Genomic DNA, 11,447 nt, shown 5'->3' on the forward strand with positions numbered 1-11,447 from the left:
CATAACTGCACGGTGAAAGGGAGAGGGATTCCTCTGAATGCCTAAGTGAGCCTGGGGTGTGGCCTCTTTTATTTTTTCCCAGCCATCATGGGAAGTGGGCACTGTTCTATTTCACAGATGAGGGGACTGAAGCTCAGAAAGCAAAGTCCTTGGCTTCTGGAAGCCAAGACTAAGATTTGAAGCCATGTTTCTCCCTCTTCAAACCCCTGCCACTCCCCCCCTGCCCTCATGGACCAAAAGAAAAGAAAACAAGCAGAAAATTTGGCTTCTTATGTGATCCCGGGTCTTATCACAGGCAAGGGTGGAGTTTCTTATCCTTTTTGTTCTTTTTTGGAAAATAGAAGGCAGTTTAGGGCCTTGGGGCTTGGTCTCTGCCCCATCCCAGTGGAGGGAGCCTCCACCCAGGCCTTCCTCCCTCCCCCAGGCCTAGTGGGCTCCCTCCCAGGCCTTGGGCCTCATCCTGCCTTCCCTCTGGGTGCCTATCCTGCCTCCAGGCTTGCTGTCCCCCACTCAGACCCCAGATCCCAGGCGGGAGCTTCCTGTTCTCATCACCACACTTTCCATGACACAAGAGGAAGTCAGCTGAGCTGGGGCCGGGTTTTCCAAGCAGCTCAGCCAGTGTGGGGCCAAAGGTTTGGGGCAGGGAGGGGGTTAGCAGCCCCCAGGGCCCGGGTGTCAGTACATCCCAGGCCTCTGCCAGAGAGACACCTGCCTGTGCTGCCCTGGGCCCACACCAGGTAACCCCGGGGGTGTGCATGCATCCTTCAGCTGGTCAATCAGGCTCTCTGGGCTCTGTGACTCTCCAGCACCCCCAGAATTTGCCCGGTTGCCAGTGCAAAGGGGCCACGGTGCGGGTAGATGGGGATGGGAAGGCAGAGGAGCTGAGCACTAGGAGGCAGGTAGGAGGGACAGGAGAAGAGAAAGGGGGCCCAGAAATGTGACCAGTGCCCAGTAGGACCTCAGTGTTTATTGAATGAATGAATGAATCTATGGGATGGTTGCCAAAGACCTCAGGATGGCCTGGTGGCCGGAGGAGATCTCACCTCTGCTCTGTGAAGGGTGGGAAAAGCTCTGCAAGTTTGTAAAATGACCTGAATGCTTGAAAACCTAAACTTGGCAGCTTGGGGTGGGGGTGGGGCACCCCAAGGGGAGCAGGCTTTTCAGGAGCACCCCCTCCAAATCAGGAAGTGCACCTTTTCCCTCAGCTTTGCTCCCTGTCAATCAAATCACTGGTGGAGGGGGGATAATAGGGGGAGGAGAGGAAAGTGGGACCTGATGAGATCAGATTCTGGTTCTGGAGGGACAGCTGGGGGGTATGCAAGTATGGGGAGGGGCTCTGGCCCAGGCTGGCACCTGCAGGCAAGTCCCAGCTCTGCCCCAGATTGCCAGGTGGATGCTCAGGGCCTCAGGTGACTTGTCTGTAAAAGACGGGGCTGGATGATCCTGAGGCCAGTTCTCTGTTCTGAGACCTAAAGGGTTCGACTCTTTCTCTTGTGTGAGAAGGTATTGAGTGTCTTCTACTGTATTTGTTTAACAAGAGGCACACCCAAACCCATAGACAAGCACTTTCAGGATCAGGGTGTTTCTACTCTGCTAGTGGGCACTCTGAGTACCTCCTGACAGTCAGTGAAGGAGGGGCCCAGGCACACCCCAGAGGGCGAATGCCAAATAATATTGGCACTTTTTTGACAATTTACTGGGTGTCCAGAGCTCTCTTATGATGACTTCTGTGTGCCCAATAATCTGGGCCCATCGGTGGGAGGTTTGGAGGAGCTGGCTGTGTTGTAGAGATGAGGACAATGAAGCTCTGGGGGATGGGGGGTCAGGCCCAGGTGGGGTCAGCCTTGGCCTGCAGGAAGAGACAGGTCAACACAGGCTTCTGGAGGGGGCCTGACTCTGGCCTGGGATGGAGGGTGAGAAGGTACAGCCCAGTGTCCTCCATCCAGTCTGTACCCATATGGACCCCTTACCTGGGTGTGCATCCCAGCAGATCCCAAAACTTCAGAATGGGTTCCATGTTCTGAGTGCTTTAAGCTCTGCTGAGTGCAGGGCCATGTTGAGTTGGCCCCATGAGAGGGTCTGGAGGAAAGTATTTACTGATTCTGTGTGTAGTGATGGTGATGATGGTGAGGGTGTTGGTGATGTTGGTGATGATTGTGATGATGGTGGTGATGATGTTTACCACTTACTAAGGGCCTGCACAATGCTAGGAGCTGAGTAACCCATTATTTTGGTTCTTCCCAGTGTGAGTATGCAACCATCACTGATATGGAGGATTATTTGAGGTGGCTCATAGATGACCACTTTCATCTTAATAGTTATATGTTTAACATAAAATAGATAATTTAAAGAAAGTAGATAATATGCATACCAGATCCATGACTTACTTATGAGAGTAATATAAAATTTCATTTTTAGGTTATTTAGCAAACATTGCTGAGTTGATTTAAAAAGAAAATATTAATACCTGGTGCTTGGATAGGTCAGTATGAAGGTAGGACTTAAATAGTTGACATTTAGGACCATTAGAGGCAGAAACCATTATTAGCTCTCTTTTGCAGAGGTCAGAGTGGAGAGAGTTTAACTGGTCACACAATATGCAAATGGTGGAGCTGGGTCTTGGCCCCAGATGCCAAATTTAGAAAATATTTTATTTAAAAAAGGATACACACAGAAAAGTGCACATATTGCACACGTATAGCTTCAATGATTTCACAAATTGAACGCACTCATGTAACAAGCACCCAAACAAAACCCAGCCGGCACCCAGAAGCCCCCCTCCTGTGCGCCCTTCCAGCCACCCCTCACCACCTGCTCCTCAGGTATCCAGACTTCCATCACACAGATTGCTTTTGCCTTTTCTTGAACCGTATCTAACTGGCACCACACAGTTTGTACTTTTCTGCATCTGGCATTATTTTAGTTAACACTGTGCTCAGAAAGTTCATCCGTGTTATGGTGTGCAGCAGAAGCTGGTTCTTCTTCCTATGGTGTGCTGGTATCACAATTTATTTACCCATTCTACTGTGATGGCCATTTGGGTTTTGCAAAGCTTGAAGCTCTGCTGCCCTCCACAGATACCTGCACATCACACAGTAAGCAGGACTTTCTCTAAGGAGCTAGAGACCAATGAGGGTGTGAAACACAAACCCACAATTACAGAACCGGTGCTTTCCCAAGTACGGAGTGGCCTTGAGGTTGGCCAGGGTGGTGAGTGGTTTGGACAATCTTAGTGCTTATCTGTGGCATTGCACTTTATACGGTACTTTTTCCCAGCAGCGCTTCATTGCCCTGTCCGCAGGTAGTGGGTGCCTTGTCCCCATGCTATAAACGAGGAAAGGGAGGCCAACAGAAGCGACTCCACCGCCACGTGGGGAAAAGGAAACAGCCCAGATCTGAGCTCAGATCACCTGACACTAAATCCTTGGCTATTTGTACCTCCTCCCAGCTGCCTGGTAAATCTTGGGGTGGGGGGGGCCTTTCAAGGCCAGGGAGACCCCTGCGGCCAGAGGCTGCCTGCCAGCTGCTTTCTGAAAAGGATCTAAAGCCAAACCGAGTCCCAGGCTTTTTGGTCTGAGAAGCTACCTTCCTTTGAGCCCCACTTTCTTTCATTTGCAAAACAGGGGGAGGGTCCCTGCCCCCTCCCTGGAGAGGGGTGTGATCACCATGACCTACAACACCTACCTGCCACCCTCACTGAGCAGAGTGGTGAACTTTCACATTCATTATTATAGTGGATCTCATAACCCCCCTGGGAGGCATGCAGCACACATCACATTTGCCCCATATTTTGGAGAGGTGGAGTGACTCACCTACAGTCACATGGTCCAGTAGGGAGCCAACAGGGACCCAGGGCCCAAGGACCTACTCCCTCCTACTTGTTCTTGCCTGGACAGGGAGCCCTGCTTTTAGGACACAGTCCACACTGGGGCCTTGGGACCTGAAACAGGGGGCCCAGTGAGGTTAGGGGGCTGCCTCAGGATGCACTACAAGAAGGGTCAGGCCTGGTGAGAGCCCGAGGCTCCCGCATCCCACTGCCTGCAGGATGGGGCCAGGGTGGAAAGCCTGGGGTGTGAGAGTCCCCAGAGAAGTCCAAGACAGATTGGCTCTAAGGCAGGCTCCTTGGTGGGGATAGGGGTTAAATGAGCTTCTAGAACCCCCCCCCTTTTTTTTTATTATTGGAAAGCTTTGCCAGCCCAGTAACCTCTGTAAGATGAGAATAATTAAAGTATTTTCTGGATTTTCATGAGGATTAAATGAGGCAAAGCCCAGACCGGCTCCTGGCATAGAGAACACTCCCTTGCTCTGACCCTGCTAATGAGGCTCCAGGCCTGTGCCCCTGTGAGGTTGGTCTGATGGATATGCAAGACTGGCTTAGGCCCTTGATGAGACTGGCACTGGGGAGGAAGGGCCAGGCTCAATGCTGGGGCAATACACCCAGGGGTGAGGTCTGGGAGAGGCATGGGAAGCAGTGTGGGGGATGGAAGGAAGTTGGAACTGGTCCTGCCCCACTTTCAGCCAGGCCTGGGCCCAAGGCTTCCCCCCCATCCCCAGGAAGCTCTCCCCGGTTCCCACTCTGCTGTGAAGTATGGCCTGCCTCATCTCCCTCCGTCTCCTTTTTTCCTCTCAGCTTCCTTCTGACTTCTCCTCCCAGATAAAGGGGTTAGAAAGAAAAGCTAAAAGTCTAAAATTCTGTAATCCTAAGAGCTCATTTCTTTCCAGGCTCTGCTAAAGGCATGGCCAGTGTGGCCACAGGACATATCGAGAAGTTTTGGGTCAAATCCAGATAGTAGTTGGTAGAGAGAATGGCATATTTAAAACACGAATGAAGATTTTTCACAAGGGCTCCACTGTCAGCTGGGGGTCCTCATGGTGCCTGGGTGCCTGAAGAGGGAACCTGCAGGCTCATGGCGGGGGTGAGTGGGGGAGGCATCAGGGAGCAGAGGGGTTTCCGCAGCACATTGGGGTCCAGAATGGTGTAGGACACAAATCTGCCACCTTTAAGGGTGGGATCTTTCAGCCCAAGCTTTTTGGGATCCAATTACCCACTAATTTCTAGTTGTAAGTGAATCTGGAGTGGGGGGGTCTTTGGGGGCCAGCTGAGAAACTCCCTTTCCCTGGCCAGGGTCTGGGGGCCCTGGGAGAGGGGATGAACCAAGATGGGTGGTCAGGCACCAGAGGCAAGGATGAAGCTGTTTGTGGAGAGCTGCTGGGCCTCCAGCCTCGTTTCTGCCTCCTCTGGGGGCTGTCCCAGGCTGGAGACATCTTCGAGGGTGCCCTGAGCCCAGAGTGGGCCCAGCTTTGCACTTCAAGGTTCCACGAGTTCTGTGCGTGTGGATTTTTCTAGGGTGAAAGGTCAAACTTTCAGTGTGCATCTTCATGCTTCCCTCATACCCCAAGAGGTCCTAGAACCTCTGGGGCAGGATCAGCTGTGTGACATGGAAGTGTGGTTTTGTGTCTTGTTTGCTGGGTTTTGCTGCAGAGAATGTGCCTTCTCCCCACTTGGCAAACCACTGCTTGGGGATGCAGGCTCTGTGCTCTGTGTCTGCAGGGTTCTGTGTGCATCAATTGTTCCGCCAGAGATTATAGCTCAGCTCATTTGCACTTCCATTGCCTCCCTGAGTCTGGCCCTTTAGGAGCCTTTGGCATGCTTCTGGCTGCTAGGGCTGGGAGGTGGAATGAATCCTGCTGCACAGAGAAGGAAACTGAGGCCCCCATGGGCAAGTGGCCAGCACAGGCGCACATAGCCAGTCCAGACTGGCAGCTGGGACTTCCTCTTCTGAGTCCCGGGATCTTTTTATCCCATTATTTCCCAATCTCTCTGCCTTCCCTGTTGCCATGGCAACAAGAGACCAAGGGTCCAGGGAGTTAACTATTTACCAGTACTTTCTAGGCCTCTGCTGCTCATGGCAACCCTGCAAGCCTGGGATCTTGTCTCCATTTTATGATTACTGCCCAGCGTGGATGGCTTCTGCCCTGTTGTCTGACCCCAGAGCCCCTGTGAGTGCCACAAAACCATGCTGCTGCCTTGCATTTGTGTGACCTCCTGCACCAGCACGGGCTTCTCACATTCTAATGAATTTCAAGCAAAATTGTACATTCAGTGTGTCAGCACCATGTGGCCCGAGCAGATCTGCTCCCCGCTCCTGGCCGACAAAGAGGCTGCCCCCACTTTGTGGGTCGCCCTGGGGAATATGGGGAGCCCAGGGATCAGGAGCAGAAATCCACAACAGAGCCCTGTCTGGTAGAGAAGAGTGGGCAAACCCCATGAGGGGAGAAGTGGTCTGTCCCTGCTCCTTTGGTGGCCTTTTGGAAGTTAAAAGGTTTTGTTTGTCTGTTTTCTCTTTATTGTGTGTGGCCTGGGACCTTCGGGTTTGGGGCACTGAGACTAGCCCAGCTCTGGAAGGGTCATGGGAGCAGGGTGGGGACTGCCCCTCCCAGGTTTTCAGGGGAAAAACACTAAGTGACAGAAATGTGATAGATCTGTTATCAGCTGCATTGACTGTGACATGTACATTATTTTCCTATTCACTCCCACTGTGAGAAAACTCACGTTTTATGGGGAGCTGAGGAGATAAACAGGGATTCCTTCCATTCTCTGTTATCTGGCATCACCACCGAGGTGTGTTTGCAGCTGTGCTGTGTTCCAGCCCCCAGCCTCAGGCCCACCAGGGTGGGCCCCTCCAGTCCATGGTCTCTGTGTCACTGTCCTCCTAACACTCAGGCCCCAGTCCCTCAGTATGGAGGTGGGGGGAGGTGGTCTCTGTGTGACTCAGTTTCCTTCCCCAGTCGAGGTCAGGGAACTTGGTTTTCTTTTTAACTACCTTTGTGTGTGTGTGTGTGTGTGTGTGTGTGTGTGTGTGTGTGATTAGAAAAATTAAGACCTATTGAATACTCCTGTACAAAGATTAGAAGATATATAAAATACACAGAAAACAAATTTAAATCACCTCCCAGAATCCCATCACCCGGAGATGCTCACGGTACCCCCCAGGAGTAGCCACCCCCCACCCCACCCCAGGGTCTCATTTCTGTGCTTCTGAGTGCCCTGGCTTAAATCTGACCTCCCTAGCATAGCCGGTTAAACTTACTTATTTAAGTGTTGGCTCTTTGTTTTTGTTTTTTAAAGATTTTATTTATTTATTTACGAGAGACACAGAGAGAGAGGTGGAGACACAGGCAGAGTCGGAGAAGTAGGCTCCCTGCAGGGAGCCCAGTGAGGGACTGGATCCAGGACCCCAGGATCATGACCTAAGCCGAAGGCAGACACTCTATAACTGGGCCACCCAGGTGTACCCGGATCTTTGTTTTTTTTTTTTTTTTTAATTTTTATTTATTTATGATAGTCACAGTGAGAGAGAGAGAGAGAGAGGCAGAGGGAGAGGGAGAAGCAGGCTCCATGCACCGGGAGCCCGACGTGGGATTCGATCCCGGGTCTCCAGGACCGCGCCCTGGGCCAAAGGCAGGCGCCAAACCGCTGCGCCACCCAGGGATCCCCGGATCTTTGTTTTTAAAGCATTTTTATAATTGGTAAAGTTTACCTGCTCACTGCAGAAAATTTGGGAAGCACAGAAAGAGATTTTCTTTTCCTCATAATCCTGTAGCCCCGACGTGACCACTGTTGGTTTGGAATAGCTCCTTCTCATCTACTTGGACGCTTTTTAGAGCATATGTAAAGCGTGTTTCTGTAGTTGCGAGCATGTGTTATTTAGAGGATTCTGGGTCCTGGTCTGTCCTGCAATAGTGTGAATAACGTTTCCCATGTTAATAAAAATAGTGTCTTGTACGCTCTGCTCTGTTGTATGCTCAGACTTTGCCCAGCACTTTGCAGGCAACAGCTCGCTTAGTTTTCTCATGACCTTTCAAGGCAAGGGCCTGTTGTTAATTTCAGAGGCGAAACTGAAGTGACCTTGTCTGAAGCTAGAGAGCTAGCCCTCTTGGCCTGAGGTCTGTGTTCTTTTTTTTTTTTTTTTAAGATTTTATTTATCTATTCATGAGAGACACACAGAGAGAGGCAGAGACACAGGCAGAGGGAGAAGCAGGCTCCATGCAGGGAGCCCGATGCTGGACTTGATCCTTGGGCCCTGGGGTCCCCACACCCTGAGCCAAAGGCAGATGCTCAACCACTAAGCCACCCAGGTGCCCCCTGAGGTCGGTGTTCTTAATCACTACATTATGTTTCCTAGTGTGAATTTGTTATAATGTTTCTAGTTCCATAGAAAAGCAGCAAATAATCATCCTTAACAATTCAGAAATTTCTGAATAGCATAAAAAATATTCAGAATCCCATTGCACTAATGTTTATTTCTCACCTTTGTCAGCATTTTGTGCCTGTATTGTCCCTGTATTTTTATAGTGGATGTTACCCTCGCCGGCTTGTTTTGAATGATTAAAAAAAAAAAATCTTACAAGTATTTCTGAAGTCATCAGATCCTCTCAGAAAAAGCTGATCTTTATTGATGATTGATCAGTCCATCGAGTGGGGGTAATTACTTCCCAGAGACTGGACTTTCAAGTTGGGTTCTCTTTCTGAATTTACATATAGCCCAGAGATAATTAACTTTCTGCATAAAACTGTTTCTGAATTTCTATTTTTTAAGGACATATTCCCAGAAACTGAATTACTGGGCCAAGGGTTTTTATCACTCTTAATTTCTTTTTTTTTTTTCACTCTTAATTTCTATGCCAAATTATTTTACAGATGGTTGGTAACTGTTCTTCAATTAGCAACATGTACTTTACTCCTGAATGGATGAATATAAAATGTTACTTTTGTTTAATTTGCATTCTTTTTATTCCTAATGAAGTTGAAAATTTTTTAAATTAATTATTTTTTTTTGAAGTTGAAAATTTTAATGTGCTGGTCAGCCACTTGTATATGTTCTTTTGTGAATTGTCTAAGTGCTTTGCAATCAAACTTTTAATGAGGCTAGAAATGGTCTGTATCTACAGTACCCAATAGAATAGCTGCTAGCCAGATGTGGCTATTGAGCAATTGAAATGTGGCTAGCTTGATTGAGAAACTGAATTTTTAATTTAATTTAAATATAGATTTAATTTAGCTTAAGGTTTTTTTGTTTTTTAATTTTTTTTTTATTTATGATAGTCACACACACACACACACACACACAGAGAGAGAGAGAGAGCGCCAGAGACACAGGCAGAGGGAGAAGCAGGCTCCATGCACCGGGAGCCCAACGTGGGATTCGATCCCGGGTCTCCAGGATCGCGCCCTGGGCCAAAGGCAGGCGCCAAACCGCTGAGCCACCCAGGGATCCCTAGTTTAAGGTTTTAATTCAAACCTAAATTAACTTAAATAACTACATATAGCTATTGGCATCGATGTTGGATAGCACAGGCCTAAGCCTTTCCCCAATTATATACTGGTGACTCAGTGGATGTTTTGTATTGATTCATATGAACTCCTTATATATTACAGCAATTAATCTTACATTACAGCTATTAATTTTCTGTTGTATTTGTTGCAGATAATTTCCCCAGATTGCTAACTTGACCTTTACTTTTCTGTTCATGTTGTTTACAGAGTATCAAAATGTTAGGTAGTCAAATCTCGTGATCTTTTCTTTTGTGGTTTCTCCCATAGCTTTAGGCTTAGAAAGTCCTCCCCCTCACAAAGTTTGATAAATTCTCTCATCAACTTTATTCGAGTCTTTCTGTGATCTTTTTTCCTTTAGCTCTTCAATCCACCCAGAATAATTTTGCTGTGTGTTATGTGGTATGGTGTGTCTTAGTCATCTTTATGCTTGGTGTAGAATGTATATTCAATACATTTTATCTCAGATGAGACGCTTTGGTCCCTAGTAGGTTAGGTTGGGTCGGGAGTAGGTAAGCAGAGTGAAATTAAATAGTGAATAAAATACCACTCCTTAAAACACTGATATGCTTTTAATTGTGAGGCTTCTGAAGGTGTTAATGACCTGAGAAAATGCCTCTGATACAATGTTATTTTCAAGGAAAGATATAAAATCATACCTACAACGTAGTAACAATTGTGTTTTAAAAAAAATAGTGAAAATTTGGAAGAACTATTGCAAAACAGTAATAGTAATTGGGTTTTTTCCCCCCTTGCTTCTTAGTATTTCTATACCAAGTACAGACTCCAGGACTTGAATGGTCAGAAATGTTAAATACGGTGCTTGGAGAAACAACGGGCAATCACTTGCTTCCCCAGCCATGGTCCACCGAGACAAAACTGACACGCGCTGCTCCAGGGCGGGTGGGCTGCGGTGGGGGACAGTCCTCCCTGGCTTTCGGTTCAGGCAAGTTGAGACTGAGCTCCTTCTTAGCATTCGTAATTATGAGTGTCTCAGGCAAGTGACATAACCTGGGACTGTTTTCTCATATCTAAAATAAAAATAATAGCAATTTTGTGTGGGGGCCCTTTGACGATGCACTGTTTTGTTGTTAATTTCTGCCCTCGCCCCCCGACAGGCACGTTATACATATGTGCAAAGTCACACGTATCAGTGAGATATTCAAAGAACACCAACATAAACTTTCAAAAAACAGCATCATCTCAGCTCTATCATTCTCCACAAGCCTGCTTGCTGCCCACATGTAACCAGAGCTGAAAGCTGGGTCTGAATCTTCATTCATTTATCTATTCTACAAAATGGGATCATAATCTACTTATTACTATAAAATCCTTCCCCCTGCCCCATGAATTGTGAGTGACTTTCCCCAGCAGGACATGCGGATTATGTCTGCCCATCATCCACAATGCGACTGTGCCCTGATTTCTCTTATCCTTTTCTTTGTCAACATTTACTGGGCCCCCTGTTATAAGGAGAGCACAGCAAATGTGTCTTGAGGCAGGTGTATTTAGTTATCTTTTAGGATGTATCTCCAGAGGTGATGTTGCTTCATGCACAAGAGCATTTACAATTTTGAAAAACAATGCCAGAGTGGTTCTTTTAAGACAGTTGGAGAAAAAAAAAAAGACAGTTGAAGAGGTGGACTCAGTTACGCTGAGGTAGGAACTCTCATTGTCCCCCATGTCTTCAATTTTGGGTACTGCTGATAGTTTTAACTTTTACCACTGTGACAGATGTAAAATATCTTACTGTGTTTTAAAATTTATTTTCTTTAATTATCAGGGAAAGTGAACCCTTTTACATATGTTTTGTGGACATTTATATTTCTTCATTGGTTATTTACCTATTCATATTCTTTGCCTGATTTTGGGGCTCTCTCCTCCCTTTTGATTCATAGAAGCTCTTTAATATAATGGCTATAAATTCTTTGTCTATTATACAAATATTGCAAATATTTTGTCTCAGCCTGCCCTGTTGTTTGTGACAATTTACTTTTATGGTGTCTTTCACTATTCATAAGTTTTAAATTTGTAGAGAGTCAAAATTCTTTTTCTTTCTTTTTATGGTGTCTGATTTTTATGTAATGCTAGAAAGAGCTTTTCCACATTGAAA

Source organism: Nyctereutes procyonoides, unplaced genomic scaffold, assembly GCF_905146905.1.
Source record: "Nyctereutes procyonoides isolate TBG_1078 unplaced genomic scaffold, NYPRO_anot_genome, whole genome shotgun sequence".
In the NCBI taxonomy this organism is placed as follows: domain Eukaryota; kingdom Metazoa; phylum Chordata; class Mammalia; order Carnivora; family Canidae; genus Nyctereutes; species Nyctereutes procyonoides.